Source organism: Salmo salar, chromosome 16 (assembly GCF_965601325.2).
Source record: "Salmo salar chromosome 16, fSalSal1, whole genome shotgun sequence".
NCBI lineage: Eukaryota > Metazoa > Chordata > Actinopteri > Salmoniformes > Salmonidae > Salmo > Salmo salar.
In genome coordinates this window covers 19,805,382-19,813,678 of record NC_138306.1, presented here as the reverse complement: position 1 = coordinate 19,813,678, position 8,297 = coordinate 19,805,382, and the positions used below count along the sequence as shown (strand labels likewise).

General features: G+C 40.6%; 1 protein-coding gene across 2 annotated transcripts in view; it reads left to right on the top strand.

Moving 5' to 3' along the window:
* The first annotated feature begins 1,759 nt into the window (after positions 1 to 1,759).
* LOC106573315 (protein BANP) overlaps positions 1,760 to 8,297 on the top strand; it is a 72,613-nt gene continuing 66,075 nt past the window's right edge. For both annotated transcript variants that reach the window (XM_014148265.3, XM_014148264.3), the window contains exon 1: positions 1,760 to 2,059. The gene's annotated coding sequence lies outside the window, so the exon portion shown is untranslated. The remainder of the gene's footprint in view (positions 2,060 to 8,297) is intronic.

The window sequence follows — 8,297 nt, the reverse complement described above, 5'->3', positions numbered from 1 at the left end:
TACTTGTGTGATGCACAAAGTAGATGTCCTAACCGACTTGCCAAAACTATAGTTTGTTAACAAGAAATTTGTGGAGTGGTTGAAAAACGAGTTTTAATGACTCCAACCTAAGTGTATGTAAACTTCCGACTTCAACTGTACATAGATGGCTGTTGTTTGCAGGATAAGAAGTTTAATAATAAACATGTTAGACAAGTTCTCCAAATATTTATATCTGTAATTTTTTTATGTATCTATAACCAAGAAAATAAGAACAAAACATTATGTTTCCCTATACCACCCATGGACAAAGAGAACCATTTTAAAATTCGAAATTATATTTATTCTTCAAATGAACTTTTAAGATTGAAATTCAATGTAAAGCGTAGTTCTATTGACCTCTTTACCATATCTATGGCGTGGTGTTCGTCATCGATGATGTCCTTTTAGGTCCTGGTGTGATGTAATCCGCATTCACGTGCTAGTCGGAACTAGGAAACTCAGCTTTTCTCCATAATTGTCGGCTCCACGCTCTCTAAAGCCTCCATGCACAGGGTTGCCAATATACGGAATTTTCCGGGAAAATTGTAGTCTATTCATTTCTAAGCCATTGTAGGCTACTGTGCTCTACCATTTGATACAATAAATATGTTGAAATTACGATATAACTGGAGTCATTGCAAATCAATTTGTGCCACTTGTGTAGCCTACAGGCAAACGGATTTAATAGATATCCTATAACTCAGTTTGTTGTTGTATCCTTGTGTTATTATGCAATTATTAATGGCCATGTTTAGTTAAATTAAATTCAAAGTTATCAATTGTGATCATGGTCACAGCTCTATCACAAATGTATCATTCTCCACATTTAATGTCAGTTTCACTGTGGACTACTGTCAGTTTCACTGCGAGATGTTGTCCTATCAAGGGCTATAGGCTACCTGCATCTATACTGAACAAAAATATAAACGCAACATGCAACAATTTCTAAGATTTTACTGAGTTCATATAAGGAAATCATGTAATTGAAATAAATAAATTAGGCCCTAATATATAGGTTTCACATGACTGGGCATGGATGCAGTCATGGGCCTGGGAGGGCATAGGCCCACCCACATGGCAGCCAAGCGTACCCATTGGTGAGCCAGGCCCAGCTAATCAGAATGAGTTTTTTGCCACAACTGGGCTTTATTACAGACATAAATACTTCTCAGCACCCATTCAATTCTCTGGCAATAGCTCTAGTGGACATTCCTGCAGTCATTCCTGCAGGCAGCATGTCAACGCTCTCTCTAAACTTGAGACATATGTGGCTTTGTGTTGTGTGACAAAACTGCACAGAGATTTTGAGATCCTCTGTCCAACTTATCACTCAAACTCACCTGTCAGATGTATCTATAGTTATGCACATTCACAAACAGGATCTATCTACAATTATAAACTGTGTGGTTTGAGCCCTGAATGCTGACTGGTTGAAAGCCATGGTATATCACACTGTACCACAGGAAGGAGAAAAAAATAATTTGTACTATTCTAATTACGTTGGTAAGCAGTTTATAATAGCAATAAGGCACCTAAGGGGTTTGTGGTCTATGGCCAATATACCACGGCTAAAGGGTATGTCCTAAGAACATCCAAATACCACACTTCCTCGGCCTCACTGCTTAATAATAGCAGTCAAAACAAGTTAAATCGACATCCATTGATGGAAAATGATCTGGAGAGTTTAATAACGTCAATGTATCTTATATTTTCTCTTGCGAAACTCTCAATTATTTTGATGTTAAACTACATTTTGCTTCTTCTTAGCTCGATAACGTTATGGGAAAAGGGTTTGATTGATAAATGTGGCAACTCGTCTGTCGCTGCAAAAAAAATAAAACGTCGGCTAGTTTTAAGCACTTGTGAGCGAGTTTTCTGAGCTCACTGCCTAGACATATTTTGCTAGAACCTGGCAACCCTGCCATCGCAGCGGGTGGTCAGTGAAGAAACTGAGGCGAAGTTCAGGCTTTTTCTCTCGCGAGGAAGGACGCCGTTATCGAAATCCCTACAAACAACACGAGAATTCATCATTCACACGGTAATATAACCCAATCTAACACCGTACATACCCCGTGAGCCAGAAGTGGAGATACTGTATGCTTTGAACCTTCATTCAAGATTTCATTTAGAGGACTATTAATATAAGATAAACCACATCATAAATGTACAACGCGGCCACGGATATGGGCATTGAGGCCTAGCGTACCATTGTAATGCGTGCTTGTTGTACTTGTGGCTAGCACGCTAGCTACCGCTAATGAGAATTATAAATGGTTAACGTTAGTTAGCTAGTTTAGTGTACCTTCTGCAATGGCAATTGTTTTTGCCCTGATATATTACATCTAAATACACAAATGAGACTCAATTTGTAACCTCCTTTTTGTTGACGTTTTGTAAGATATGGCAGCATTCAGAAATGTTATTCCATATTTACCATGCAAGTTAGCCCAGCTAGCTAAGTAGCCCAGCTGCCGGGTAATGTCTGACATGTTAGCTAGTTTACTACTGTAATCATGGTTTGTCATGCAATAGTTTACCGTTCAGAATTTCTGCTGTTAATAATACAAATATACATGGATGAATCTAGGCTTATCTAGAATGTAAATTAGACGGGCTAACTAGCGAGCTACTTTACAACTCACTTGGATTGGCCTATATCAACGTTTCTCAAACTAACTGGGGAATCCCAAGGGCTGTACGTTTTTTTGTTTAACCCTAGCAGTACACGGCTTATTCAAACAATCAAAGTTTGATCATTTGAATCAGCTCTGTGAAACGCTGGACTAGATATAACTAGCTAGCTACATGCAATGGTGGAGAGTCATAATTTAGGCCCAGGGACTTATTCAGGAACGTTACGTTGATTCTGTGGCAAAACATTACACGGAAGCTAAACCGGGAGGGACCTACCTACATTTGTCCAATAGAAACTCGAATTCGTTGCAGAACTGAACCGTTTGGACTAGTGATTACACCATAGGTTTTAGCTAGTTTAGAGTCAACATCAAGACCTAGAATATCTGCAACTTCATTGTTTAAAGTTAGGTTGTAAACATATTGTCAGCGAATGAAGACATGCTGTATTATTTGTGCACAGTCGCCTGTTCGTTCAAGTTCAGACATCTAGCTTAATTGTAGTGCCATACCTCTATTTACTATTGCCAACAAGATAATGACCATAATTAAGTGTAAATTGTTGATCAATAAAGCTATTTATTTTCACACCCCTCCACACATTGGCATTCAAACCAAAATCCAGATATTTGCAATTAGGTACAGGTGGACCGTTTGTGCCACTGTAGGCTGCTACACAATATCCCATGATTAGTAGGCAAAGTTGGACACATGACACATAAGCTATGTTCGAATACCCATACCGTATACTACATACTTAATGACTATATAATATTAGTTAATTTTAGTATACTGTAAACCATGGGTGGGCAACTTCAGTCCCCGAGGGCCTGATTGGTGTCACTTTTTCTTTATCCCTAGCAAACACAGCTGATTAATCAAATTGCATTCTAAACTGAAGATCATGATTAGGTGATTATTGGAGTCAGGTGTGTTAGCTGGGGCAAAACTGTGACACCAGTCAGGCCCACGAGGTCTGGAATTGCCCACCTCGCTGTAAACAAATGGTATCCTTTCAGTTGAGCGTACTAACGCTTCGCCTGTCTACCCGAAGTTGGTGCTGTTGCTATGCAGCCTCTTGCTAGCGTAACAAATTACTAGCTAGACATTGTACGACTTTGTGTGTGTTCTTAAATTCAATCTGGAGTGCCAGAGTGCACTCTGCGTTAGTAAATTCAGAGAGTTGTCAGATTATCCGTTTTTAAATTCAGAGCGTTTCTCCCTGGGGGCGTTCAGAGCACACACTGGACGCTCTTACCGAGGAGCAGGGTTGTTTCGAACATTCTGACCTTAGCTTGGGTGCTTGACTGCCTCTAACTGGCTAACTACTTCCAGACACAAATGAGAGAACACCTCACTCTGACCATTTTACTCGCCCTAGCAGAGGTGGTTGGCAGTTTTCATGTTATCCAGAGCGTTGGTGACTGTAACTGTGCTGCTGGCAAGAATTGAATTCCGCTTTGTTTTGCCGACGTTTAATTACACAGGACATATTCAACGGGTGTTGAGTGTTCGTAAATTCATCATTTATTCTGTGCTCTGTAACATTCAGGCGAGTGCTCCGAACGGAGATAGCCAGAGCGAATTTACAAAAGCTCCTGAATGTCCATTGAGAACGCACGACGACTATACCATTTAGTTAAGAATGACGGGAATAATCAAGTCAATAAACGTTGGGTAGTTCATTAGATAGCATATAGTTAATATACTGGCAAGTTTGATGTATTGGTAGCCAACTAATGTCAGATAGCTAGTAAACATGCCTGGTACATACTGCTGTCGTGATATGCTATGTGGCTCGTAAGGATAGCGTAGCTAACAAATTGTCAGCCAACATTACGTGTAAGGTGACTTATTTGAAAAGTCATTACTGTATTACATTGCTCTACATTTTCGTCGGACTTCGGCTACATATTTTCTTCAAAACTGAAAACGACGTGAAGCCACACCCATTTTCTGAAGAGTTGCATTATGGGGCCTAAAAGCACGGAAATAGTGTCAACTGTTTGTATACTTTGTATTTTGGGGAATGTAGTACGACATCCGGGAACTTTTGCCATACTAACTATATACGGTTAGTGTGAGTATTTGAAGTTATACACTATATATACAAAAGTATGTGGACACCCTTCAAATTAGTGGGTTTGGCTATTTCAGCCACACTTGTGGCTGACAAGTCTATAAAATCGAGCACACCGCCTTGCAATCTCCATAGACAAACATTGGCAGTAGAGTGGCCTTACTGAAGAGCTCAGTGACTTTAAATGTGGCACCATCATAGAATGACACCTTTTCCAACAAGTCAGTTCGTCAAATTTCTGCCCTGCTAGAGCTGCCCCAGTCAACTGTAAGTGCTGTTATTGTGAAGTGGAAACTTGCCGGAGCAACAACGGCTCAGCCGCTAAGTGATAGGCCACACAAGCCCACAGAATGGGACAGCCGAGTGCTGAAGCGCGTAGTGCATAAAAATCATCTGTCCTTGGTTGCAACATTCACTAACGCGTTCCAAACTGACTCTGGAAGCAATGTCAGCACAAAAACTATTAGTCTGGAGCTTCATGAAATGAGTTCTTATGGCTGCACTCAAGCCTAAGATCAACATGCGCAAGGACAAGCGTCGGCTGGAGTGGTATAAAGCTCGCCGCCATTGGACTCTGGAACAGTGGAAACGCGTTCTCTGGAGTGATGAATCACGCTTCACCATCTGGCAGTCGGACTAATTTGAGTTTGGCGGATGCCAGGAGAATGCTACCTGCCCCAATACATAGTGCCAACTGTAAACTTTGGTGGAGGAGGAATAATGGTCTGGGGCTGTATTAAAAAAAATATATATGTATTTTTTTTTTGTATCTAGCCCCATTTTCTTTCCAATTTCATGATATCCAAATGCGATCTAATTACGATCTTGTTTCATCGCAGCAACTCTCCAACGTGCTCGGGAGAGGCGAAGGTCACGTCATGCGTCCTCCAAAACATGACCCGCCAAACTGTGCTTAACAAATCAAATCAAATATATTTATATAGCCCAGCTGATACATCAGCTGATATCTCAAAGTGCTGTACAGAAACCCAGCCTAAAACCCCAAACAGCAAGTAATGCAGGTGTAGAAGCATGGTGGCTTGGAAAAACTAATCCTTTTGCCTGCTTAACCCGGAAGCCAGCTGCACCAATGTGTCGGAGGAAACACTGTTCAACTGATGACCGAAGTCAGCCTGCAGGCGCCAGGCCCAACACAAGGAGTCGCTAGAGTGCAATGAGTCAGGTAAAGGCCCCATGGCCATACCCTCCCTAACTTGGATGACGCTGGGCCAATTGTGCGCCGCCCTATAGGACTCCAGGTCACGGCCGGTTGTAACACAGCCTGGGATCGAACCCGGGTCTGTAGTGATGCCTCAAGCACTGCAATGCAGTGCCTTCGACCGCTGCGCCACTTGGGAAGCCACTGGGGCTATTTTTCATCCTTTTGGCTAGGCCCCTTAGTTCCAGTGAAGGGAAAGCTTAACACTACAGCATACAATGACATTCTAAACGATTCTGTGCTTCCAACTTTGCGACAACAGTTTGGGGAAGCCCTTTCCTGTTTCAGCATGACAATGCCCCCATGCACAAAGCGAGGTGCGTGAAGAAATTATTTGTCGAGATTGGTGTGGAAGAACTTGACTGGACTGCACAGAGCCCTGACCTCAACCCCATCGAACACCTTTGGGATGAATTGGAGTGCCGACTGCAAGCAAGGCCTAATCACCCAACATCAGTGCCAGACCTCACTAATGCTTGTGGCTGAATGGAAGCAAGTGTGTTACTGGCCCACAATACCCCATAAAGTGAAATTATGTTTTTAGAAATGTTTACAAATTAATTAAATTAAAAGCTTAAGTGTCATGAGTCAATACGTATTCACCCCTTTGTTATGGCAGTCTAAATTATATCAGGAGTAAAAATGTGCTTGACAAGTCTCATAATAAGTTGCACTGTGTGCATCACAGGAGGTTGGTGTCACCTTCATTGGGGAGGACGTGCTTGTGGTAATGGCTGGAAGGAAATCAGTGGAATGATATTAAATACATCAAACCCATGGTTTCCATTTGTTTGATACCATTCCATTTCTTCTGTTCCAGCCTCCACTGATGTGCATTAATAGTCAGTTAACACGATTAAAAAAAAAATCTCATCTCTGTATCTCACACATACAGATAATTGTAAGGTCCCTCAGCCGAGGAGTGAATTTCAAACACCGATTCAACCACAAAGAGCAGTGAGGTTTCCAATTCCTCGCAAAGAAGGGCACATATTGGTAGATTGGTAAAAAAGAAAGCAGACATTGAAAATCCCTTTGACCATTGTGAAATTAATTACACTTTGGATGGTGTATCAATACACCCAGTCACTACAAAGATACAGGCGTCCTTCTCCAACTCTGTTGCCGGAGAGGAAGGAAAACATTCGGGGATTTCACCATGAGGCCAATGGTAACGTTAAAACAGTTAGAGTTTGATGGCTGTGATAGGATTAAACTGAGGATGGATCAACAACATTGTAGTTACTCCACAATACTAACCTAAATGACAGAGTGAAAAGAAGGTATCCTGTACAGAATAAAATATTCCAAAACATACATCCTGTTTGCAATAAGGTACTAAAGTAAAACTACAGAAAATGTGGCAAAGAAATGAACTCTTATGTCCTGAATACAGCACGTTATGTTTGGGGCAATTCCAACACATTACTAAGTACCACTCTTCATATTTTTGTGCAAGGTGGTGGCTGCATCATGTTATGGGTATGCTTGTCATCGGCAAGGACTAGAGATCGTTAAAAATTATTTTTTTTAAATAAAAAGCTAAGCATAGGCAAAATCCTAGAGGAAAAGCTGGTTCATTCTGCTTTCTTGAAAATGGCTGTCTAGCAATGATCAACAACCAACTTGACAGAGCTTTTGCAAATATTGTACAATCCAGGTGTGCAAAGCTCTAATAGACTAACATCATGATCAAACCGGCTCAGCGAGTGTGTGCTCCATCGTGCGCATGTTGAGTTTGTCTATCCCCACCAGACATGATCAGGACACGCAGGTTGAAATATCAAAACGAACTCTGAACCAACTATTTAAATTTGGGGACAGGTTGAAACACATATGAAACATTCATGGACATATAAATCATTTTATTGTTCACATACACATGTTTAGCAGATGTTATAGCGTGTGTAGCGAAATGCTTGTGTTTCTAGCTCCGACATTGCACTAATATCTAACAAGTAATATCTAACAATTTCACAACCTATACCCAATACACACAAATCTAAGTAAAGGAATGTAATTAAAAATATATAAGTATATGAATGAGCAATATCAGTGCAGCATAGACTAAGATACAGTAGAATAGTATAGAATACAGTGTATGTATGTATGTATGTATGTATGTATGTATGTATGTATGTATGTATGTATGTATGTATGTATGTATGTATGTATGTATGTATGTATGTATGTATGTATGTATGTATGTATGTATGTATGTGAGATGAGCAATGCAAGATATGTAAACATTATTAAAGTGACTAGTGACTAGTTTGTTAAAGTGGCCAGTTATTTCAAGTTTATGTATATAGGGAGTAGCCTCGATGGGTTAGTGATGGCTAT